The following is a 27,878-nucleotide window of genomic DNA, read 5'->3' as shown; positions in this document are numbered from 1 at the left end:
GACAGGGGCTTGGATTGGCGAAAGCTCGCCTGGCAGCGGAGCGCCAGCTCCATGCCAAGAACCAACTAACATAGTTTTAACTGCAGTACCTTTAATCTACTACTAGTTCACTGCCTCCATACATCGTCCCCTTATCAAACGAGCTGTGTCAGGCAGAATTTTGGATTGTTTTCATGGCTTCCATGTTAACTTTGTCGCCACCCTGCTGTGTAATCCACAAAATATACTGGCAAACTTTTATCATGTACCAATATTATTTGAGCGCTTCTTGCTCACCTTCTTTGGTTCCTCTCTGCTATTCATTGGTTTGAAGCCTGAGTCCATTTAGGGTATGTCGCCATGCCACTCTCTAGCCTTCCGCTGCTGCCGCTGCCTCTGCATGCCGTCCCCTATAGTGTCAGGGTCAATTATTGGATGTTTTAGATGCTATCTAGCTTCATTCTGTCACTCTGTCATGGCCATGCTGTTGCCCATAATTTTGGCATAATGGTGCGATTAAGCAGCCTCAGAGGCATCCATGCATGCTGCCCCTGCTGTTTCCTGTCCATTTCCGTGGTGTTTCCATCCTTTTCTGAGGTTCCCAGGTGTTTGGCCAAGCTTCCCTGTGCAGAGCCTTGGTCCCCTTGAAAAATGCTCGAGTCTCCCATTGACTTCAATGGGGCTCGTTACTCGAAACGAGCACTCGAGCATCGGGAAAAGTTTGTCTCGAATAACGAGTACCCGAGCATTTTAGTGCTCGCTCATCTCTAACTGTCTTCATGGATCGCGGCAGATAGTACATGTCAAGGAAATATTAATTGTGAATGTATAAGATGGGTTTAACAACGGGGTAATTACAAACTTTGTTTAAATATTTGGCATCTATTGAAGCGTCCAGGCAGCTTTTATGACATCCTGGAGCTCTTACAGCCTGATAACCTCTGAACTGAAGACTGGTCTGTTCAGACCCCAAAGGACATTTGGTCTCCTTACCCCCTCCTCTTCTGCATCAGGATTTGGAAACAAAGAACTGTTTAAATATTCCTGGACTCTCCCCCCTCATTAACACTTTGCCCAATCGTGAATGACCCTCTGGACTAATTAATGAATGGGAGGTTCTGAAATCTGAACCAAACTGAGAAGTTATAAAACAACTCCACCACAGAGGTAGCAATATAGAGACCTTTATGACATTAGTCGAAAAAGATTTCAGATCCATCAACCGGGATCTACACCTTTCACATAACCTCTCCAGATTCGAGAGAGAGGCCATCAAAACCCTGATGAACAAACAGGACATAGTTATAAGGAACGCCGACAAAGGAGGCGGAATCGTCATCCAAGATAGATCAATCTATATCACAGAAGCGCTCAATATCTTATCCGATAAAACATACTATGAAGTTCTACCCAAAAACCCACTTCCAACTCATACACAGGAACTTAAGGATCTGCTCACAGAAGCATTCAATAACAAAACCATCACCAAGACCGAGAGAGATTATATATGGGTAAAAACCCCGAACACTCCCATCTTCTACCACCTTCCAAAGGTACATAAAGATCTGCAAAATCCCCCCGGACGACCGATAATTTCAGGCATTTCCTCCATCTCATGTAATTTATCTCATTATATGGATATTCACCTCCAAAGATATGTCGTCAAACTTGATTCATATCTTAGAGACTCTACAAGTGTACTCATAGCTCTTAAAGACATCATCTGGAAACCAACGTACCATTGGGTCACCCTAGATGTCTCAGCCCTATATTCAAATATTCCCCATGATAGGGGCATCAGTATGATCGACCTGTGTCTCAGCCGTGACAACCTGATGCCCCTCAAACAGAAAATCTTTATCCTTAAAGCCATCAAATTCATCCTAACACACAATGTGTTCACATTTCAGAACACTATTTACAAGCAAACCCGGGGCACAGCCATGGGGACGAAATTTGCCCCAAGTTTCGCCAATATTTATATGGGCGAGTTTGAGAGACAGTTTATTCAAACCAACCCTGATTGGCGCAACAACATCATCTTTTATAAGAGATACATAGATGATCTCCTTATCATCTGGGACGGCCCTGAAAATCTAATCCCCACCTTTGTATCTTCCATCAACTCTAATGATTGGGGTCTAAAATTTACCCTCAGTTCCTCGACCACGGAAATAGAATTTCTCGACCTTCGCCTCCAGGCAGATAAAGGTACGATCACGACAAAAACATTTTTCAAAAAAGTTGACACAAACAGTTTTCTACATTTCAAAAGCAATCACCACAAAAAATGGAAAGAAAACATACCATTCAGCCAGTTCCGCCGGATAAGAAAAAACTGTTCCGAAACCACCACTTTCATGGAACAAAGCCAAATCCTAAAGAAGAGGTTTTTAAACAAAGGCTTTCCGAAATCACTTGTCAACTCAGCTTATGAACGGTCTATGCAACTGGAACAATCCGACTGTCTGAAACCCAGGGCAAATGAAACTCTGGCAGAAAAGAAGTCTATGAAGGTAAACTTCATAACCACCTACAATAGCGGACACCGCCAGATCCACGAGATCCTCGGCAAACATTGGCCAATCCTACTCAACGACCCGTTCCTGTCCAATGACCTCCCTAAAAAACCAGGAATCATCTACAGAAGAGCCAAAACTCTAAAAAACAGTCTGGCCCCCAGTAAACTACGAAGCAAAGTCCCCCAAAGCACAAGAAATTCTTTACTCCCCAAATTGACCGGGAGCTACAGATGCGGCCAAACCAGCTGCAAATGTTGCCTCAACATCTTAAACAAAGTCAAGACCTTTAGAAGCAACACCACAAATGAGGTATTTCACATCAAATCATTTATGAACTGTTCCTCTGAATTCGTGATCTACCTTATGGAATGCACATGCGGCCTCCAATACATAGGTCGAACATCACAGCACCTAAGAACCCGTATAAACAACCATCGCAGCAACACTACCAATGGTTTCACTAAGCATAGTGTTTCCAGACACGCTCTCACGCATCACCAAAAAGACTTTCTAGCTTTTTCAATAACCCCAGTAGAAGCAATCCCTGAGGGGAGCGAACGACTTAATATACTCCGCCAGAGAGAAATGTTTTGGATCTTTAAAATTAATTGTCTGGTCCCGAATGGTCTCAATGAGTCCTTAGAAAGTAATTTTTAGAATAGAAGGAAAAGGGGGAAGGAGGGGAAAAAAAAAAAAAAATCTAGTAAGCCACACCCCCATTTTTGGCGCTAGCCACTCCCCCATCAGTCTGTTTAAAGTGACCACACTCCCACCACACCTTTACAGCTCTGGGAAGAAACCTAAGACCTGAGCTTCTAGGTAAGAACCCCAGTCCCTCATTTATCTATTTGCCTCATGTTTCTCTGCATTGCATCATTTACTTTTTGTCTATATGACCACCAAATTCCATGAGCTATAAGTATTCCTTTGTTATCTGTCCACTTCTTTATTGGGATTCATCATGGACACTCCACTTTCCACATTCTTTTTATCCTGTCATTTGTATATATTCATTTTTATATATTCATTGATATATCTATTGTTGTATCTATATTCACATTTATTTATTTGAATCTATAGTTATATTTACATTCATATTTATTTATTTTATATCTATATTTATTTATATTTCTGCTCAATTTCAATATATGCTTAATCCATTGTATTGGACTCTGTATCAAACTTAGTTGATGCTTTTTATGCAATTTTATGTTGGCTTACCTACTAATACTTGTTATGTACGTTTTTTGTCAGTTTATACCATGCTATGATATCATGCAATGTTGTATCTACATCGCCCTAACACTCTATGGGCATTTTTATATGGATTGCTTTTATTTTTTATTTTTAATTTCTTGTCCTTTATCGACACACATTGTACCTATATATTTTTTTAGTCTCTCCTCACTTGAAAAAGGAATCGCCGCTGATTCCGAAACGCGTTGTGTTACCGAGACACCAATAAACAGTTTTGTTATAAAGTACTCTCCGAATCACTTTTGACTACCAGTGTGCGCCATAGTGACAATCACCCCATCATCCCATAAAACAATATGAAATCCAAGAATTGGTGTTCACATTTTGGGGGCTGCTTGACAAGCTGAGTGTGTCCCTTATTTCTCCCACCTCCAGGGATCAGGATTTACTTTAAGTTGTAAGTTTCTGTTATTTTTCTCCCTTTTTATTTTATAACTGTTTGCCGTGTTGTGTGTCATTTTATTCTGTAATTCTTTTGTTTTTAATATCTTTTTTATGCACTGACCAACTTTTCGTGATTAAAGCTTTTCACTTTAATTTTGGTCCCTGTATGCTCTGCGAACTCATAGCCTTGTGAAGTGTGACTAGCTGTGTTACTGCTAAAGTGCTGAGTGTGACAAGGTGACTGCTTGAGAGCAAGAGTTGATGTAGAGTGGGATACTTATTGGTCCCGGTATAAATGCAATAAGTGGTGGCAGCGGGTCTGGTTCTGGTGCTGGAGCTGTATGAGGTTTGATTTATGCTCAATTTGTGTCCTGAGTGAAAGGTGAGCGCAAGTTTGAGTAGGCTAAATTAACCCGTACAGTTGCACCCCACGTCACGTGACGAGGCGGCGGCGTCCTCGCCGTGACAAATTGGTGGCAGCGGTGGGATAAATTCATTTTTGTCAGAGCATTAAGTGTTGGGATTAAGCAACTAACCCCTGCACTTAAGGACTAGTGGAATCCTTGCGAGGAGTACCCTAGTTTTACACGGACCAAATCAGTGCTGTTCTAAGACACACGTGCAAACAGTTTCCCTTCCCCGTTTTTCTTTTCTATCTTTTATTTGGCAAAGGTTGCACTCAGTGATGGCAACCATCTACAAGAGACAGAGCAAAGAGGCTCTAGTCCACCTCTGTGAGTAGAGAGGTATCGACCCGGCTGACAAGTCCAAAGAGCTGCTGGTTTGCGCTTTGATGGAGCAAGATGCTGAGCAAGGATCTGGCACGGCTCAAGGGAACCAAGATATGGACATTAATCCTGGAAGAGTTTCCCCTGAGGCTACCCACAGCAGGAGCCCTCAGGTAGGCATGGATGTGTCTCTACAAATGGCCCTACAGCAGCTAGGTGAATGTGATCCTAGCCTGCGTATGCAGCTTATCCTTCAGTTTAATCAGGCGGCTGCAGAGAGAGAGGAGAGAGCAGCCGCAGAGCGCCAGGCTGATAGAGAATTCAGGCTGGAAATGGCGCGTATTGAAAGGGGTATCAATTCTGTGCAACCCCAATCCCAGGATGTAGACCCCAAAAGACCTCGTCAAGAACGTTTTCCAGTACTGGACAAGGATGGGGACTTGGACATTTTTCTGCGATCTTTTGAGAAGACCTGCAGACAATACCATCTGCCCCGTGAGCAGTGGGCACAGTATTTAAGCCCAGGGCTAAGAGGCAAAGCCCTGGAAGTATTTGCTGACCTTCCTCTTGAGCTTGATGAGGACTATGATGCTATAAAAGCTGCTTTGATTAAAAAGTACAACTTAACTCCAGAGGTGTATCGCAAGAAATTCCGGAGTGTAAAGCGAGAAACAACTGCGAGCTACGCTGATACAGTAGGCAACTTAAGGGCTACCTTTCTACAGTGGACCCGAGGACTTTCTGTCAACAGCCATGAGGACCTGGAGGATCTCATGATAAAAGATCAGTTTCTGCACATTTGTCCTGTGGATGTACGACAGTTTGTTTGTGACAGGGAGCCTAAAACTGCGGATGAAGCTGCGCAGATTGCAGACTCCTATACTGCCAACCGGATGCCTGAAGCCAAGAGGGAAACATCCCCCCAAAGGTCCTCCAGCTGGAAGGAGAAACAAGCCAGGACAACATCACAGCCTTCTGTCTCCAAAGTGGGTGAGAACATTACACTGAGGGAGTCTATAAATCAGGGGGATATGCGCAAATGTTTTATTTGTAACAAAGTGGGTCATCTGAGGTCTGCGTGCCCAGAGAGAGGGGCAACTGTCTACTCTACAGCACCAGTAGTCATGCTGCTTTCTGGTGATATGGACAAGTTACAGCACCATATGCAGACTGTGATAGTGGGTGACAGAGTCACCCAGGGATTAAGAGACTCAGGGGCAAGTTATTCTTTAGTTCGCCCTGAGGTTATAAACCCTGAGGACATCATTCCAGAAAAGACTTTTCCTGTGAAGGGGATAACTGGATGCCATCCAGGAGTGCCCGTTGCCAAGGTTTTTATGGACTGGGGTTCTGGTAGAGGTATCAGACAAGTGTGAGTGTCACAAGAATTGCCTGTGGATGTATTGTTGGGAAATGATTTGGGAAAAATGACAACTGTGTATGTGCCTGATGTACAACAATCATATGAGAAAATGGGCAGAAGCCCAAGGGGACTGGTCTGGGAAGGAGGACAGGATAGCAAGAGCAAGGCTATGCCTGCTCCAGAACCAGAGGTGTCCCAGTATGAGGAAGCTACGGGGGAGGGGGTGGTGAACGGGCCCCCAGAGATAACCCTGCAGTCAGCAGATATGGTGAAGGGTGTGAGAGGCTGCCAAGATGGAGTCTCTGAATCTGCACCTCAAAGCTCTAAGGTCCTGAGTGTGGATCTGGTGGAGGCCATTACTCAAGGAGAGGTCCTAGAGCAGACAAGAGGTGTCAAGATGAGTAAGGCTCAGAGCATGAGCCACAAAGATGCCTCTACTCAGACTGGGGAGATGCAGTGTGTCTATGAGCCAAAGACAGCGTGTACACTAGAACCAGTGCTGAGAGAGGAGACTGGGGTCCACAGTGAGGTCGGGTTCCCAGTGATGAGTGTTGCCAGTGCAGTTTTGGGGAGCGATCAGAAAGGGGAGCAGGGGCATAGCGACTCTCAGGAGAGCGTTCAGTCAGTGGTCCAACCTAAGCCCTGTAGTATAAATGATAAAGAGAGGGACTCTAATAGCTGTACAGCGGGAAAACCAAAACATAATGTAACTGGGTACAGAAGTCCTACACTTAACAGGTAGTCACATCTTATGGCAATGATTTTTATGGTACTGAACTTCTGCTATGTATTATTGGTAATTGGCTTAAGAAAATTTAAAATGGCGTGGGTCTTTTCAAATTTGCCCAATCTTGAAAGGGAGAGGTGTCAAGGAGATATTAATTGTGAATGTATAAGATGGGTTTAACAACGGGGTAATTACAAACTTTGTTTAAATATTTGGCATCTATTGAAGCGTCCAGGCAGCTTTTATGACATCCTGGAGCTCTTACAGCCTGATAACCTCTGAACTGAAGACTGGTCTGTTCAGACCCCAAAGGACATTTGGTCTCCTTACCCCCTCCTCTTCTGCATCAGGATTTGGAAACAAAGAACTGTTTAAATATTCCTGGACTCTCCCCCCTCATTAACACTTTGCCCAATCGTGAATGACCCTCTGGACTAATTAATGAATGGGAGGTTCTGAAATCTGAACCAAACTGAGAAGTTATAAAACAATATGAAATCCAAGAATTGGTGTTCACATTTTGGGGGCTGCTTGACAAGCTGAGTGTGTCCCTTATTTCTCCCACCTCCAGGGATCAGGATTTACTTTAAGTTGTAAGTTTCTGTTATTTTTCTCCCTTTTTATTTTATAACTGTTTGCCGTGTTGTGTGTCATTTTATTCTGTAATTCTTTTGTTTTTAATATCTTTTTTATGCACTGACCAACTTTTCGTGATTAAAGCTTTTCACTTTAATTTTGGTCCCTGTATGCTCTGCGAACTCATAGCCTTGTGAAGTGTAGTTAGCTGTGTAACTGCTGGAGTGCTGAGTGTGCATGTCTAGTGGTGTGACAAGGTGACTGCTTGAGAGCAAGAGTTGATGTCGAGTGGGATACTTATTGGTCCCGGTATAAATGCAATAAGTGGTGGCAGCGGGTCTGGTTCTGGTGCTGGAGCTGTATGAGGTGTGATTTATGCTCAATTTGTGTCCTGAGTGAAAGGTGAGCGCAAGTTTGAGTAGGCTAAATTAACCCGTACAGTTGCACCCCACGTCACGTGACGAGGCGGCGGCGTCCTCGCCGTGACAGTACATTCTGGCGGTAAGTAAATGTGCCCCATTGACTTTTATAGCATTCAATGATCTACATCTGTGAAACAAATAGGACTGGTTTAAAAAATGTTTTTCATGGACAACCGATCACTGGAAAACGACTGAAATGTGAAAACACACATTGAAAACAATAGTAGGCAGTAAGGCATCCGTGGAAATCACTGAACCATGGTCATGAAAAAACTACGCCAGTTTGAAAGATTCAGAAGGCCAAGCAACATTGTTTTCCTTATCCCATCCTGCAAAATGTATTTGCATATTTCCCTGAATGACCAGTATTAATAGAATGCATCCATGTGTTTGAATTATGTATATCCTACATCGTGAAAAGAGTGATGTGTGTACAATCTGCAGTTTATGATATCATTATATGATTAACATAGAATAGATTGATAATTGCCAGATAATTAATAGATCACTGCATTAGGAGAAAATTAGGCCTAATGCAGTAGCAACATGTCACAACCTAATGGTGCTTCATGTCTTCTGACAGACCACAGACATATTTAATACATATATATGATAAATATGGTTGTGTTTAAAGTCTTATATTTTAACCCCTTAAGGACGCAGCCATTTTGTAGCTTAAGGCTCAGCCCGATTTTTTGGATTCTGACTTGCGTCTCTTTATACGGTTATAACTTTTGAACACTGTTACTTATCAAAGCGATTCTGAGACTGTTTTTTCCCCACATGTTGTACTTCATTTTAGTGGTAAATTTTGGCAGATAATTTTTGCGTTTATTTACAAAAAAAAAGAAAATATGATAAATTTTTGGAAAAATTTGCCATTTTCGAAATTTAAAATCATTGCGTTTTCAGGCAGATCGATTTACCACCTAAATAAGTTGCTGAATAACATTTCCCATTTGTCTACTTTACATTTTCATAATTTCTGAAATGTCTGGATAATTTATTTTGATGTCACGCGGCTTGCAAATAGAATATCGCTTTTCCGGATTTTCAGAATTGACTATTTTGGGGATAAATACAGTTTTGAATGAAATTTTACATATTTAGCATCAAAACCCCCTATATAACCAACCCATTTTCAAATCTGCACCCCTCAAGCTATCAGAAACAGCTTTTACGAAGATCGTTAACCCCTTGAGATCTTCATAGTAATTGAATCAAAATGGAGGTGAAATTTAGAATGGTCATATTGTTCCCTTATACGTTCATTTAGCCCTAAAATGTACACATTTCCAAAAGATAAAAAGAGAAAACCCACCATACAATTTGTTCTGCAATTTCTCCTGAGTACAAAGACCCCCCACATGTGGCCATTACTTGTTTTATGGGCGCACAGCGAGACGCAGAAGGGAAGGAGCACCCTGCAGCTGCCAGGATTTTAGTTTCCTCATTGGCCCCTTTTGAAGGCTATAAAATTTTCGCTTTTTCGTTATAGGGGCCATGTGATGCCATTTTTTTTGCGGGATGAGATGCTTTTTCCAGTGTTACCATTTTGGGGTTTTTATCACCTATTGTTGAAAATTTAGGAACTTTTTTTGAGGACAGGAGTAGAAAAGCATCAATTCTGTACTGGATTTTTTACTTCTTTTTTTTTTGGTGTTCACCGTATAGACTAATAATCATGTTATCTTTATTCTATGGGTTGATACGATTACGGGGATACCAGACATGAATATATTTTCTTACGTTTTACTAAATTTGTCAAACAAAACCCTAATGTGGGGAAAAATCTATCATTTATCTATTGCCGTATTCCAAGTGGCATAACATTGTTACTTTTTTGGCTATGGAGCTGGTTGATGGCTTGTTTTTTGCGGGACATGTTGTACTTTGCACCAGTATCATGTCGCAGTACATATGGTTTTTGATCACATTTTATAGCATTTTTTGTGGGATTGAAAAGGTAAAAATCATAATTTTTGGAGGGTTTTTTTTTTTACGGCGTTTATCGTGCGGGTTCAATAATGATTTACTTTTATTCTACGGGTTGTTACGGACGCGGTGATACTATATATGTGGGGTTTGTCTTATGATTTAGACTTTTTTATGAGTTATATGTCTCTTTATATGTTTTGGGGGTTTGGGGCATTTTTAGTGATTTATTACTTTATTTTTTTATTGAATAACTTTTTTTTTACTTTTTCACTTGTATACCATGGTACATGAACAAGAAATCCTCTGATTGCTTGTTCATGATAATATTCTGCAATACTCATGTATTGCAGAGTATTATCAGTGTCAGCCTATACACTTGCATAGGCTGGCACTGTGCCAGTAAGATGACGTCACAGACGCCATCTTACTGGCAATTCTTGCAGGTAACTCTGGGGTCCAGATCGGACCCCAGAGTTACTATAGCAACGATCGGCGCACCCCGAAAACGGTTCGGGGGGGCCGATCATGGGGGAAAGACCCCCCAGATACATGTTAGATGCCGCGGTCGTGCTGACCGCGGCATTTAACGGGTTAAGCACCCGCGATCGGAGACAACTCCGATCGCGGGTGTTACACTGGGGTGCCGGCTATCAGTCACAGCCGGCACCCCGTCTTTCCCGATGCCGGTTCGGCTCAGATCTTGGACGCTGAGCGCTAAGTCACTGAGCTCAGCGTCCGATATATCGGACGCTGAGCGGGAAGAGGTTAATATTATGTCTATTTATCAGGATCATTTGCAACACCAATTAATCTTACAATTTATTTGTAGGATAAATTATAATAATAATAATGATGAGGTGTCTTCTGTATGAACTTTATGTGCCAGTTTTCTGTATAATAGAATGTATTGGGTGGAGGGTGAATTTATTACCTGTCAAAAATGCTTTGTTCTTGCAAGTCCGGTTCTGTAACTTAGATCAACTTCCCACACCTGCCACAAAGAGTAGGACCAAATAGTGACTATTAAACTGAGGTCTGATACAGGGACGTAACAAGTAGTGTAGATTTGTACCGTGTTAGCCATGGAGAGCAGAAGAAGAGTGAAGAAATCAGGCAATACCTTTTTGAGGCTAACTGAGTATATTTGATGGTGAGCTTTCGAGAATACTAGTTCTCTTTGTCAGACATGATGTTATGCATGAAACAGAAAATTCACAGCATTTTATACACACTAAACAGTGATCATCAAAGGATATTAAAAAAACCTCTAAAACAACAGATTGATAAAAACAGGGACATCTTATTTACAACAGGATGACAATAAAAACATTAAAAACCTATGAGGCGAGACACATGAGCCCTGGCTCTTATCTGCTTGTGGCCTCCAGGTCAGAGGTAGGAGGTCATGAAGCTGGCATGAATGTTAAGACCACTTTGCAAGGTGTTGAATCTCCTCATTAATTTATACTCCCATTCTTTCCTTTCCCTCTGTGTCTTAAAATGTCCCATTAAAACAGTAATCTGCAAGTCTTCCATAGTGTGGTCCTCTCTGGAGAAATGTGCAGCCACTGGCAGATCTTTCCTTTCATTTTTAATATCAGCTCTGTGTGAGTTCATACGTTGATGGAGTCTCTGACCTGTTTCTCCAACATAAAGGCCTGTGGTTGGACACTGCTGACACATAATAAGGTAGACCACATTAGAGGACCTGCAGGAAAAGGTCCCCTTGATCTGATGTACCTGCTGTGATTGGGGTACAGGTACCTGGTCACCTGTGCGGATCTGGAGAGGATCTGTACCTACAGTGTATGGGAACATCGATGGGTTCAAGGTGTGCACCACAGTACGCCAATCTTTTTATGGCTGAACTGGAAGGTGCTTACTTATCCACATGCACCACAAAACCCATGATCTATCTCCGTTATATTGATGATATTCTGATCATCTGGACTGCAGGTGAGGAGGCCCTAATTCAATTCCATGAGGGCTACAACAACTTTCACCCCACCATCAATCTGAAACTAAGCTATTCAGACAAGGAGATACACTTTCTGGATACCACCATACAGATTAAAGACAGCCACTTAACCACATCCATATTCCATAAACCTACAGACAGAACGGCCTACCTGAGAAATAACAGCTTCCACCCCAAACATATCAGACAATCCATCATATACAGCCAGGCCATACGCTACAACCGTATATGTTCAGACAAAAAAGATCTGGAAAAACACCTCCTGGAGCTCAGGTCTGAATTTCTCCAGTTGGGCTACAGACCAAAAGTGACTGATAACCAAATAGGTAAAGCAGCAGCCATCAACAGAGATGATTTACTCAAATATAAGGAGACCCAACAGGAGGCCAGAGTGCCCCTAGTAGTCACTTATAGCCCACAACTGGAGATCCTGCGTCACATTGCCAAGGAACTCCAACCGATTCTGCATAAAGACACAAGATTAAAAGAAATATTTCCAGTCCCTCCTCTCCTGTCCTTCCGGCAACCACCAAACCTGAAACAACTGGTTGTCCGGAGTGCCCTGAGACCCCCATCAGAACATGGTACCTCACCCTGCCTGCAAAGCAGATGTAAAACGTGCCAGCACATCCGCACAGGTGACCAGGTACCTGTACCCCAATCACAGCAGGTACATCAGATCAAGGGGACCTTTTCCTGCAGGTCCTCTAATGTGGTCTACCTTATTATGTGTCAGCAGTGTCCAACCACAGGCCTTTATGTTGGAGAAACAGGTCAGAGACTCCATCAACGTATGAACTCACACAGAGCTGATATTAAAAATGAAAGGAAAGATCTGCCAGTGGCTGCACATTTCTCCAGAGAGGACCACACTATGGAAGATTTGCAGATTACTGTTTTAATGGGACATTTTAAGACACAGAGGGAAAGGAAAGAATGGGAGTATAAATTGATGAGGAGATTCAACACCTTGCAAAGTGGTCTTAACATTCATGCCAGCTTCATGACCTCCTACCTCTGACCTGGATGCCACAAGCAGATAAGAGCCAGGGCTCATGTGTCTCGCCTTATAGGTTTTTAATGTTTTTATTGCCATCCTGTTGTAAATAAGATGTCCCTGTTTTTATCAATCTGTTGTTTTAGAGGTTTTTTTAATATCCTTTGATAATCACTGTTTAGTGTGTATAAAATGCTGTGAATTTTCTGTTTCATGCATAACATCATGTCTGACGAAGAGAACTAGTATTCTCGAAAGCTCACCATCAAATATACTCAGTTAGCCTCAAAAAGGTATCGCCTGATTTCTTCACTCTTCTACAGGGACGTAACATACAGCATAAACAAACATATAGTATACACACAAAATATGCATCACTTTTTATTGATTTTTTTATATTTTTTTAAAAATAGCAAAAAAGTTAAATTTTTTACTTTGGGGCGCTATTTTCCGTTACGCGGTTAAATGCCGTGAAAAACTGTTAATATACTTTGATCGGGCATTTTTGGATGTGGTGATACCTAATGTGTTTATGATTTTTACTGTTTATTAATATTATTATCAGTTGTAGGGAAAGGGGGGTGATTTTATTATAATTTTTTTTAACTTTTTTTTATATTTTTACTTTTACTATTCTCCAGACTACCTAGGGTACTTTAACCCTAGGTTGTCTAATCGATCCTATTATATACTGCCATACTACAGTATGGCAGTGTATGGGGATTTTCCTCCCCATTCATTACAATGTGCTGATAGCACATTGTAATGAAAGGGTTAGAACGAGACTGCCTCGGCCTTGTGAACTGAGGTCTGAGGCATTTTGGTGCCCTAGGCAAACAAGCAGAATTGTGTATCGTCAATTTTGGGGCTGATTCTGAAGGAAAAAAAGAAAGCTTCCCCCTCCCCCATTAAAAATCATAAGAATGAAATCTAAAAAGCCATGCTATGAGATAATCTACAATAAGGCTAACCAGCAGTAAATATAGTGCTAATAGGAAAATATGTCCATTAAAAATAACAGAAATTTGCCACAAATTTACCATAAACATAAATATATACCTGCAATGAATATACCAAACACATATCAATATTGATATAAATATGCCATACATAACTATTTACCAGCATTGAATAAACAGCACCCATATACACATATACCAAAAATGAATATACTGCAAGAATAAATATATTATTCAAAATTTATCAGAATTCGCAACCCAGATTACTAAAGCCATCTTCATTATTTAGGTAGTCCCAGTGTATAGGTAGCTCAGACCAGTACATACCCCCAGATATATATAAGTATATAGATGGCTCATACCAGCACATTCCATCAGTGTATATATGTAGCCCAGCACTTGCCATCACAGTATATAGGTAGTCCCAGAACACGTCCCTTATATGTAGGTAGTCCAAGCCCTTGGCCCCTGTATATGGACAGTCCCAGCACTTGCCCCCTTTATATAGGTTGTCCAGAACATGCCCCCAATATATAGGTAGTCCAAGCACATGTCCCCTATATATAAAATTAAATAAATTAATATTCACCTACGTGCGCTCCCTAAAGCCACCTCCTCCTCACTCCCACGCTGCTTCTCTTTCAGGGTGCTATTGTGGTCCTCTCTATAACACTAAGCAATGGTGGTGGTGCAGCCTGGGTCACACAAAGAGCGCAGGCAGCAGTAACACTATTACATTGATCATCGCTGTATGCCTCTAAAGATGCACGTAGGTACATAGTGGCATTGCAGACAGTCGAGCACTGTGCTCAACTAATATCTGCCCGTTCCATGTAATCTCCTATAACCTGTGGATAGGGGATGAAAAATTTTGGGAAGTCTCATTTGACAACTTTTTAAGTATAATATCATATTGGAGACCATCGTTTTTGGAGGTTTTGTCACAGTGCCCATTTACTACTGCTACTACTTACTAAACTAACCTTTGGTTACATTTAGACGGTGTCCCACTTTAAAACTGAGCTTGTCCAGAGTAGATACTCTGTCCCAAGACAGAATTGGCTCAGAGAGAGGATTCCAAGAGGAAACTTCAATTATGGGCACTGTAACTTTTGCAAATTCAACATGCAAGCCAAAACATTGCAGATAGGAGGCACTAGAATAGATGTCAGAGATTTCATTACATGTAGAACCTCTTTCGTGGTCTAAGTTCTCTTTTGTTCATGCAATAGGTTCTACATTGGTAAGACAATTAGTCTTTTTGTTACAATCGGAGAACACCTTAATTCTATATCATCAGGGAACGGATGTCCCAAACTTCAAGAACACATTAGGACACACCATCCCAACGACCCCTCTCCCTTACAGTTTTCCTGCATCGAAAGGGTGCATATAAATCCCAGAGGGGGAGATCGTCAGAAGGACCTACTACGGCGTGAAGCGGGCGTTCTGGGGTTAAATGACTGTAATGATCTAAAGTGTGTTTCTGTTATTTTTTTAGACCTACTGCCTATATGACAGTCTATCGATGAATCTCTTCGCTGTCCTTCATGTTTTGGCTTGTAGCTATATTATTGCATTATTAACTGTCACTTAAAGTTTAGGCACTTTTATATGTTTTGTATGTACCTAGACGAATGTATTCACATGTTGTAACTTTGTTGTCAATTTCCATGACAACTTCCCTCGGGTGGTGCTTAAACTACACACACCCGAGGAAGTGACGTCAGAGGATTGAGAAAGCGCTTCGCAGCCCAAAACGGCCCGTTGCCTTGCCGCATGTCGGCGTCCTGTATCTGCTCCTGCACCCATTAAAAGCTTGAAGTATCACATTGGGGAGTGCCACATCATCTTCTTTCTGACTGCTGTACTGCTGCCTGGATCTGTGTCTCTGCTGAGCACCCCTTGAAGTTTCGAACGCCTGCAACCTATACATATCATGATGGGACTACAATATGGTGTGAACGCGATTGGGACAGTGCCGGTGCTGCTTCTATATGGACATTGCCTTTATTGCCTTCTGGGTATGTCATATTACAATGATGTGAATAACTAGTTATGCCAGGAAAAAAGTGTGTGTAGATTATCTATCATTAGGTAATAATAATAATTCCTTTTATTTATATAGCGCACACAGAGCTTGCCAAATCAGTCCCTGTTCACATGGGAGCTTACTATCTAATGAACTTACCAGTAAGTTTTTGGGTGTGGGAGGACCCAGAGGAAAAGTCGGATACTTTTAGTGTGTTTGTTTAATACGAATGGATTATACTTATCTAATCAATATATAAGTCAGGTCATTCTTGATATTATGGATACATTCCTGTCAAAGAACCTACTAAAGTCGCTTCTCACATGATCATTTTTGCACATGTAAAATATCAGCTTTATAAATGCAACCCAAGCCTGAAAATGTTTGGTTTACATTAAAATTTAGTTTTTCCGGTAGCACTATAACCTGCAGCAGTTCCCGGCACATACTTAGTTATTAGTTAATGTCCCATGCTGGATCACTTTGTGGATGGGGATGGTCCCATTGTCAGGCAAATTAACCATTAGAAAGCATAGAGAGATGTTCAATGAATCATTATCATATTCAGCTGTCCAGCTTATTCATGAGTGGGAGGCACAGCCATACCTCCAAGTGCTTGACTGACAGCCTATATCATGATATGAAGTATAATGGTGTAATGTCTCCTCCATGTGCTTACTGATGTTGGTGCAGCCTGTGTGTATGAGATACTCCTATACACATGACTGACAGCCTGTATAATGTTGTGAGGTACAATGGTGTAATGGCTCCTCCATGTGCTTCCTGGTGCTGGCGGCCACACCCCCTACAGCCTGTGTGTGTGAGATACTCCTATATACATGAATGACAGCCTGTATAATGATGTGAGGTATAATGGTGTAATGTCTCCTTCATGTGCTTCCTGGTGCTGGCAGTCACGCTCCCTGCAGCCTGTGTGTATGAGATTCTCATATATACATGACTGACAGCCTATATAATGATGTGAGGTACTATGGTGTAATGGCTCCTCCATGTGCTTTCTGGTGCTGGCGGCCTGTGTGTATGAGATACTCCTATACACATGACTGCCAGCCTGTATACTGATGTATGGTGTAATGACTCATTTATGTGCTTCCTGGAGCTGGTGTCCCTTGCAGCATGTATGTATGGTATACTCCTACATACGAAATTTGTAAACTCCAGTCACACTGTGTTGCAAATTTTGTTTTTTATTACACAAACTTTTAAACATGATGTTTCGGTGAGACAATTGACCTTCATCAGACTCAGTTTCTGTGGGGAAAGTCAAGATACGTTTTGCTTATAGCAAAGAGTGGCGCAATGGTGTGTGAATAGCGCTGTCAGCCTCTCCCCAGAGCGGCTGAGACGCTATTCACGCACCATTGCATGAAGCCTGTGTGTGTATGAGAGAGCCTGTATAATGATGTGAGGTATATTGGTGTAATGGCTCCTCTATGTGCTTCCTGGTGCTGTCGGCCCCTGTAGCCTCTGTATATGAGATACTCCTATACACATGACTGACAACCTGTATAATGATGTGAGGTATAATGGTGTAATAGCTCCTCCATGTCCTTCCTGGTACTGGCGGCCTTGCCCCCTGCAGCCTGTGTGCGCATAGGAGAGATACAACTGTTCCAGGCAGACATGTTAAAGCAGATTCATGTGTAGTTGATGACTATGTCTCACACATGTGTATAGGAGAACACAGCATGTCAGCAGATAAAGCACAGACACTAGGAATGCTTTACTATACATTACACAGACATGAGCAGCCGGAGGGGTGGGGGTAACAGTAGTGACATCACTCATGTATGAATTGACTAGATAAAGGCTGGGATGGAGTCCTTGTGAGCTACTCCAACAGGTATTGGTGACAGGACTAGTGACAGTGACCTGATGACAGGTGTCCTTCAAGCCCATAGAAAATGAGTTGTTATGCCATCATTAAAAATAACTCGGAAAAACCAGTAGAGAAATGTTTGAATATAATACAATTTTAGCATTTCTCATTTAAGTAAATATTTGTAATTGTTTTTTTAATAGAAAAATTAGTAACTGAGAATTATTTTGTGAAAACAAGTTACTCAAAAGGAACATTCTGTAGGGCACATTAATCAGGGCTTCTATGCCTGAAAACCGTGGTACAAGCCCTGAAATAGGTGCAATTCCTGTCCCACATAAAGTGGACATGGAGTGGCCTGAAGTGGACCAGTACGGGGCGTTCCTCCAAGGAGGGCACAGAATTTAGTGCAATTATTCACACAGATCAGAGCAGCCATCTGGTGTGTGTCAAGGGTCAGGTGTTTTTTTCACTATACACTTGCTCATGATAAAATGTTCCCCTGTATGTCTGTGAGAATTTAGCTGTAATATTCTACTTCTGCCTTTAGATGGCACTGATATTCTCCTATGGCTATGTAGCCATCCAGTCTACACCAATTGTATGGCTGTAATTAGCTATATAACTGCACAAAGTATTCAGTGGGTGATGGGGATAGTGTTATTACCTTGCAGCACTCAGGTTATAGCTAGAGATGGGCGAATTTGTTAGAATTCGGTTCGTCCCGATTCGCCCAATTTTTTTTTTAAATTTGATTCGACCCAAATCCAATAATGACAAATCACATTAAAAAACAGGTTTTTCCTGCCTGCAGAGAGCCTGTAGGTTGCTATAGAATGTTGTGCCATGCTTAAATATGCATAGGGAGCATGGTTTGGTCTTCAAACAATGCTGTGTTTTAGTTTGACACACACATGACAGCCACCACTCTTAGAATCGCTTCACTCTTCACTTCCATGTGCACTTACAGAGGCCAACTTCACCAAAAGTGAAGCGGGACCGCAGCCTGACAAAGTAACGTCTGTGCCAACTCGAAAGGACCGAGCTGAGGGCTAAGATCCCACTATAACATCAAAGAGGGTTTTTTTACACTGACATCAGATGATTCCATAGATTACGACAGAACATGTAGAAACCCCCCAAAAGAGTGGATATGGTGCCGGCAGTAATTTTGCATTGACGTCACTGATCATTTCACGTTTCAGTGTGCTCTTTCAATCGGTCAATAATCCATCTGTATTGCAAAAGTAAAAAACAAACAGGAGTGGATCCAAAACCGAGATGACCAGTAAATGGGATATTTGCATGTCCTCTGTGTTCTGTATCCACTCCTGCTTTTGGCTATCAATCCAAAAGTGCGTATCACAGCATAAAAACGCCACCTCGGGCGAGGTGTTTGGCAGTTTTATGCTGTGATGTGTGCTTTTTTAATCTTATTTTATGAGTATATACAATAAAAATAGTCTTCCGTTGCCTTGGAAACCTGGATTTAAGGTACACAGCGGGCACGAAAGTGACATGAGGGTTGCACTGGAGTCCTAACCTTGGGAAACGGAAGAAAAAGCAAGGAGCCTAGGAGATCTTCAATTTCTAACTGGAGGAAAGGTGGTGAAATTATCCATTTAAATTGAACCTTTTCTTAATGAGTAGAGCACTGACGTTTTGTGGATAGCAGCAGCAGGAACCCACAGAGTGGAACAATGATATAGTGTGGAGGTGGCCTCAGCAGCAGCAGGAGCCCACAAAGTGGCACAATGATATAGGGTGGAGGTGGCATCAGCAGCAGCAGGAGCCCACAGAGTGGCACAATGATATAGTGTGGAGGTGGTGGACAATTCCAGTTCCTGGTAAAGATGGTAGGAGGCAGATGGAGCAACTGCTAGCAGATGTGTGGCATCAGGTGGGTGGCAGCATCAGAATAGTTTGGATGAGGCGTCATGACTGATTTAATCTGATGCATAAGGCATTGGTGAGTTGAAATCCTGGCCGAGCCAAGCCTGATTCATTTTGACAAAGGCCAGTCTCTCTACATTACGTGTGGACAATCGGGTTCTCCTTGGGGTAACGATGGCCCCGCCGCACTAAACACCCACTCTGATGCCACACTACTGGCCGGGCAGGACAGCTTCTCTCCTCAAGTTGCGGCCACGCATCAAGTTTGGCTGTCCAGTAGTCCATGGGATCCTCTACCTGAGGTGGTAAAGTGCTGTCCAAGTAGGCCACCACCTTCTGGTGCTGGATCTGCTCCATGTCCTGCTGCTGGTGGTGGCTACCCTCCTCAATAGGTGGATGAAGGAAGTTGCTCATTAAGGAATCTAGACTTAAGCTGCTGCTGATGGAGCTGCTACTGCTCCTACCCCCCAGCTCTCCATAGCAGCCGTGACAGCAGTACGTGAGTGATGACTGCCAGGAATCCCCCGGTCAGACCCGACAGAGGATGGACAATGGCGCACGTAGGCAGCGGCCAACTGTGTGCACAGTATTTCTCTATGGTATGCCAGTTGTTCCCCCCTCTCCGCAGCTGGAAAAAAGTCACCCATTTTTGACCAGTAGCGAGAGTCCAAGAGGGTGGAGAGTCAAATGTATCCCTATGCCGGATGTTGACTATTCGGCTGTCACCGGACTCATGTGGCCATGAGATGTAGTCTCCACTTCTCCAGTGCTCTGTCCTGACAGCTTTTGCAGTATGATTTCCAGGATATGAAGCAGTGGAATGACGTTATTCATCCCGCAGTCCTGGCGACTGAAAAATAACGTGGCCTCTTCAAAGGGCCTGAGCACACAGCACGTGTCATGCATGAGCTGCCAGTGGATGACATCAAAGTTACACAGGGGAGTACTCTGTTCCGCCTGCATCATCAAAAAATCATTTGTGGCTTTTCTCTGCTCATACAGGCGGTCGAACATATGGAGGCTGGAATCTTAAATGGTGGAAACATCGCATATCAGACTATGTTGGGGGAGGCCCTTCTGACGCTGCAACTCGAAGAGGGTGTGCTTGGCTTTGTAAGAATGGCTGAAATGCATGCACAGTTTCCTGACCATTGTTAGAATGTCTTGCAGATGGGTGGAAGACATAAGGATTCTGTTGACAAGCGTATTGAACACGTGCGCCATGCAGGGCGCATGGGCCATCCCTCGGTGCAATGCGGACACCATGTTCCTCCCATTGTCACACACATTGATTTCTTGTTGCATGACGCGGAGCAGTTCCTCCCCTGTGTGACTAAGTTCCCCCACGCAAACCAGGTGTAGAACTCTGTGACACCGTTGTGCCCTGCACATGTGGTATGGTGGAGAAGCACTTGTTGAGGCTGATGTGGTGGTGGAGAAAGAGGAGGAGGAGGCGGACACTGGGGCAGGAGCAGCAGTTTGACAACATTGAGGAGAAAGCGGCGTCTCTTGTGAAAGTTGTGGGAGTGGCTGGGCGGGAAGCACATTCACCCAGTGGGCTGTAAAGGACATGTACTGGCCCTGACCGTAGTTACAGCTCCACACGTCAACGCTGCCGTTCAGCTTGGAAGAAACTGATAAGCTCAAGTACTGGCCCACCTTCTGTTGTACATATTGGTGTATGGCTGGCACTGCCTTTTTGGAAAAAAAATGTGGAACACTCCACCTTGGTACGGCACAAGTCGTAAGTTCAGGTCAGCTTCTACACCTTAGGATGGCTAGACGCTTACAGTTTTCTCTTTGTAATCATCTCTTTAAACGACTGCTGTCGCCATGCGTAGCGAGGAGTGTCTGGAGTGGGAGATGATGTCAAAGACAAATGACTCCCTTTGGCAGAGGTGCTGGAGCCTTGACTGGCTGATATGGCATGTGTGCCACTAGGTTCTACTGCTGCTGTTGCTGCCGCGGCAGGATGGACCTCCACATCTATTCCACGTTTCTCCCAGGCCATGATGCTGTATGTGTTGATGCAGGGCAGTGATGCCAACTTTAGCTTCCTGGCCACGCTTCACTTTCAGCCTGCAGATTCCACATATACACACGCTCGGCTCCTCTGGTGTCTTAACAAAAAACTGCCACACCGCCGAGGTGGTGACTTTACTGCCAACACTGCACTGAGTGACTACTAATGCCGCTGCCTCACTGAGCCCCTGTACCACTGCTCACTTGGACCTCTGAAGTGGGATTTGCACCCCGCAGCCGTTTGGATTCCGTGCTCACACTGCTGCCACCCTGCTGACTCACGGCCACATTAGCGACTTGCTGCCTGCTCTGCTGGCTGACGCACAAGTTGACACTCTCTTCCCAACGATGAATCCCTTGCTACACCCGGCTCCCGAGTGCTATCGGCTACATCATCGTCAATTTACGTTTCTCTCTCACTGCTACTCTCCTCAACGGTGTCAGTATGTACAGCCTGCCTACTGCACGAAGCAGAGGATGTCTGCCTCATCTCTTCACTGCCAAGCAGCTGCTGTCCGCAAACACTTCATCCTAGCTGAATATTGGCACTGAGCCCAGACCCCCTGGTAGCTCTCTGGCTGAGGGAAATGAACAGGACAGAGGATGGTTGAGGACAGGCGAGGGCCGCTGACCTGCTCCTGGACCATGCCAAATAATTGTTGTATCTGACGAACCCACGGACTCTTGTCAGATGTTATATTTGAGGAATTAGATGACCTAGTCAACCAAATCAACAACCTTTGGGTTGTTGATCGACACACTGCCACTAGATGACAACTGCAGTTCTGGCCTCACAGATTCACCCCTGCTGCGACGTCCCCTTACTCTGCTGCGACCTCTGCCTGCTCCATCTACCACCTTTCTGTCTGACATAGTGGTTGATCAACTATGTAGATTTGACACTTATTTGTTACTCTCAACTTTAGTAACAAAAAAGTATTGGAATTTGCATTATACAGATAACCCACAACAGACACCCTGTAATTGGAGCGAAAATCACTCTTTAAACTATGTGGATTTGACACGTAAATCTTGCTGTGAACTTTAGCAACAAAAATTATTGGAATTTGCGTTATACAGATACCCCACAATGGACACTTTGTAATTGGAGCGAAAATCACTCTATAAACTATGTGAATTTGACACTTATTTGTTGCTGTGAATTTTAGCAACAAAAAGTATTGCGTTATACAGATACCCCACTATGGATACCCTGGGAGAGGAGCAGAAATCCCTCTATAAACTAGGTAGACACACATTTCTTTCTCCCAACTTTAGCAGCAAAAAAATGTTGTAGTTTGCGTTATATAGATACCCCAAAACACACACCCTGAGAGTGGTACACAAATCACTACAGCTGCTGCATATATATACGAAACAGATTTCTTCCTATTGGATTCAGTAACTAAAAAGAACTGCTATTTGGGGTATACAAATCCCCCAAAACGCACACCCTGGGAGAGGTCCAGAAATCACTATAGCTGCTACATAGATATGAAACAGATTTTTCCTATTGGATTCAGTAACTACAAAGAATCGCTATATGGGGTATACAGATGCCCCTAAACGCACAACCTGGAATTGAAAAAGAAATTGCTACAGCACAGTACACACTAACAGCAGCTAGACGCTACAGACAGCACATGCAGTGTTAAGTGCGGAGATTGAAAATGGCTGGTTTTTATAGGGCTTTGTGACAAAACATAAGCCTGCCGGTCACTGATTGGCTTATAGGTCTGCAGATGTCATCGGAGGTGTTTTTTTCTCCTTCCCAGAGTTCTCTGCCTCATGCAACACGTTGTGCTTGCGCCCATTTAGCTAAAAAAAAAAAAGAGCAAAAAGAAAAAACTTCATTCCCACAAACCAGCGTAAACTTCGGGTTCGTGACAAATTGAATTTTCGGTGAAATTTGTATCGAATTCCACAAATCGATTTAGCCATCTATAGCTATAACACTGTATTATTTCTGCATCCTTCCGTGATGGTATTCTGCACAAAAGATTATTGCCAATGTGTACAGACTTTACATTTACATAGTTATTATCAAATGTCTACAAACTCCATAGTCTCTCAGATCCACAAATTTCAATTTGAAAAAAAAAATAATAACTGATGAGTGTCATTTCTTTCAGTCCTGTTTCTTGATGTACAGCTTTTTGTCAGCAGTTAGGTGAATCCTCAATAATTTGATGAGCTTCTCTCATGACATATGTAATTTAGTTTTAGTCATGTATTAACAAAGAACTAAACCTACAGCTTCCTGGCACTGTTCTGCAAGCACTAGTCCCTTTAAGTTCCCTGGAATTTGCACTCGTTTACTTCTTTGTGGACAGACCCTACCACACCCTCCTCAGTGTCTGCAACTCTGTTTAGGGTGCACCCTGGCTCCATCTACTGGCACAAGGGAAGCACCACCAGCTCTAGATGGGTTTTCTGGCTTTAGCAACACTTAATTTGATAATTTGGGATATTTTGGATAATTATTGGTCATATTATCTGCTCAAGAGACCAATTGTCTAAACAGAAAAAATACCCTTATCTTACAACTACCAAATAAAGAATCAGTGTATGTACAGTGCTATATACAAATATTTATTTAATTTTGCAACAATTTGGATTAATATCACTTTAACGCTCCATTACACTTCATACATTGGGACACATTTACTAAGGTCTTTGCAACAGTTTTCTGCACGTTTTATTAGGTGTAAACTGCTTGTACACATATTTAACCCCTTAAGGACGGAGGGTTTTTCGGCTAATTTCTCGCTCTCCAACTTCAAAAATCCATAACTTTTTCATTTTTATGTGTACAGACCTGTGTGAGGGCTTATTTTGTGCGTAACAAATTTTAATTTCCCGTAATGTTATTTATTTTAACATGCCGTGTACTGCGAAGCTGAAAAAAAATTCCAAATGTGGAAAAATTGAAAAAAAACCGCACGTGCGTCACGTTCTTGTGGGCTCAGTTTTTACGACTTTCACTCTTCGCTCCAAATAACACACCAACTTTATTCTTTGGTTCGGTGCGATCGCGGTGATACCAAATTTATATAGGTTTTATTGCGTTTTAATACATTTTCAAAAATTAAACGAATGTGTACAAAAAAGAAAAAAAAATTTTTGCCATCTTCTGACGCTAATAACTTTTTCATACTTTGGCGCAAGGAAATGTGTGAGGGGTCATTTTTTGCGAAATGAGGCGACGTTTTCATTGCTACCATTTTGAGGTCTGTGCGACATTTTGATAATTTTTTATTTCATTTTTTATGTTATGTAAAAAGTCGCATTTCGGACATTTGGGCGCCATTTCCCGCCTCGGAGGTCACCGCCGGCCGTAACCGTTTTTATATTTTGATAGATCGGGCATTTTGGGACGCGGCGATACCTAATATGTCTGTGATTTTTACTGTTTGTTATTTTTTATATCCGTTCTAGGGAAAGGGGGGTGATTTGAACTTTTAATATTTTATTAATTTTTTTAATTTTTTAAACTTTTTTTTTCTTTTTTTTTTCACTATTTTTTAGACCACCTAGGGTACATTAACCCTAGATGGTCAGATCGCTCCTACCATATACTGCAATACTACAGTATTGCAATATATGGCATTTTTGCAGGTCATACATTACAATGAGCCACTGGCTCATTGTAACGAACCTGCATAAACCATGTAGCCTCGTGTCAAAAGAAGACCCGAGGCTACCATGGTAACCGATCGCCGCCCCCCGATGACGTTCGGGGGCGTGGCGATCGAAAAAAAGATGGCGGCGCCCGCGCGCCGCCGTCTTTTAAACGCCGCCCGCGACTTTGCGGGCAGCGTTTAGAGGGTTAATAGCCGCGATCGGTGCAAGCACCGACCGCGGTTATTAGCGGTGGGGGTTTTGTGCAAAATGCAAAAACCCCCACCTCTGTATGAAGAGGACTCAGCCCGTGAGCCCTCTTCATACATTCCTTATACCTCTGCGCCGTAGAGCTACGGCGCAGAGCGTTAAGGGGTTAAGAAGTGTCTGCACCACAAATGTGTCGCACGCAACCGTTTTGTGGTGAAGATGCACTAGGCACCATGTGCAAAAATCAGGACGCACGATCTTAATGAATTTTAGGTGTAAATCTGGCATAAAATCTGTTGTACCCAGCATTATACACAGGCAGAGCACTTTTAGTGCAGTTTCCAACATTCTTAGTAAATGTGCCCCACTGTGTGATTAATATAGCAGTGACTAACTATCTAGACCAGGGATGTCAAACTCATTTTCCACAAGTGCCACATCAGTCTTGGGGCTGCTTTATAAAGGAACCGAAATTCATTTTATTACCGTATAAATGTTCAATAGTTAGATTTATATTGCATTACCACTTCAATCAGTCAATTCAGGGCAACCACAAAGCTGAACATATCGTTAAATGACTTAAGACACTGCCAGGTGCAACCTAAACAGTAGCCAATAGTCAGAGTGCCCTCCCCCTACGTAGCCAGAATGCTCCCCCCTTTATCGTCTTCCCACAACGATGCACAGGCTTTAAGCTAGCAGGAAGGCGGAGTAGGCTGTGCGTTTAGGCAAAGCTGAAGAGAACGCATCACTATTGTAAGTAGGAGAGACCCATAGCAAAGGGAAGTCTGAGGCGTGACGATGCCCAACACATCAACGAGTGGATGAACAAATAATAGGCATAACTTATGTGCAGGGTATATGAAATCCATTCTATGTGCCTTACAATAGCCTAGAGAAAACTCATTAACCTGTTAATAATAAAAAAAAGTAAAATAACAATTGTGACTTGTGTTATATATTTATTATAATACATAAGTTATTTATGTAAACCTTTATATTATGGGACCATATAATAAATAAGGTCCATATTAAACTATTTTTGTCTGGTTGGGTTGCTCGGCTATCCTACTCACTGAAGATGCAGACCAATTGGTGCCTGCTGGCAAACATCAGAATTCCCATTGCTATGGGTCTCTTCTTTGTCCAACGGTGATGTGGCATCCTGACATTGACAGACACAACCTACTCCTCTTACACGATAGCTTACACCCTGTGCATATTGACGTGCTATAACCCCACTCCCCTGAGGATCTGAGGATACCGGAGTTGGATGAAACTTTTTTTTTTGGGGGGGGGGGGGGTGGGGGCTTTGTTTTATATCATGATTTTGCTCTCAGCTCCAGCCTGCTTTGTCATATATGTAATTATAGCTGACTAGTGTGATACTGAATATTTAGACTGTGTAGTGGGGATACTGAGCCAGACAATATGGATCAGTGTGGTTACTGTTGGTCCCTTTCTGCTATCCCTAGCCAGACAGTCACCATCCTTCTATCCCGTTCCCACAAAGTATGTCCACAAGTTAATTTGTGGAAAATAAAATAAGTATTCCGCTACCCACCCTGAACATAAACAACTTTGCACCACACATGTAGTGCAATCAAATTGTGTTTTCATGTGTTTTTAAAAACATAATTTCTATATAGCACTGTAATGAACATGTCTGTTTCAATGAATCATGTTACAATTCTCCTATATCTACATTGTTCTATTACTCAGCTATTTCTCTGGACCTTTAGAAATAAATGACCAAATGTGTGTCACTATTCCCATTGTCCAAAGAACGTGTTCCTATAGTCTGACGCTATCATTAGTGGTTAGGCAGTTGTCGCTGAATTTATGCATTTCTTGGTGAAATTATAATGACACAAAATGAGGGTCTAAGAAAGGTTGTTTCCGAAATGGAAAATCAGGTACTCATTGAAACCGAATAGTAGTCTGATCTAAATCTCATATACAGAACATATCTGTTTACTATACTTACAATTTTGCTTACATTGATCCATTAAGAGAGAGGCAGATTTTGTATACACACTAAACTGCATATATCCCAAAAGAACAATGTGTATTACTTAGACCTCTTTCCAATATTATCAATGTGGATGGTTTTAAGCTAAAGCCACATGAATGCCAAAGTAAAGATGAATTAAAATGCTGAATTTTCCATAATTTGTATCTACATGATTTATGACTTTTAAAGGTGTACTCCCATCTGGGCGTTTACATTTAATTGAATTCATTTGCCATATGTAAACATTTCTTCAATCGGATGTTATTTAAAAAAATGTTCCTTTGTGAAGATAATTTTTCATAAGTGTAGCCATGTCGTCCCTTAGAAACGAGATAGCTTCCTCGTATACGACCACCTCACATTTTGGCAGTGGTGGCCAGACATGCACTACTAAGTCCTGTCCGACCGCTTGGCTT

At 42.4% G+C, this 27,878-nt stretch overlaps 1 long non-coding RNA gene across 1 annotated transcript in view; it reads left to right on the top strand.

The window, feature by feature from the left end:
* Positions 1-27,878, top strand: part of LOC140105820 (uncharacterized) — a 572,683-nt gene that overhangs the window by 259,412 nt on the left and 285,393 nt on the right. The window lies entirely within an intron of this gene.

The sequence above is a fragment of the Engystomops pustulosus genome, chromosome 11 (assembly GCF_040894005.1).
Source record: "Engystomops pustulosus chromosome 11, aEngPut4.maternal, whole genome shotgun sequence".
NCBI lineage: Eukaryota > Metazoa > Chordata > Amphibia > Anura > Leptodactylidae > Engystomops > Engystomops pustulosus.
The sequence above is the reverse complement of the archived record's forward strand: the minus strand, read 5'-3'. Positions and strand labels throughout refer to the sequence as shown.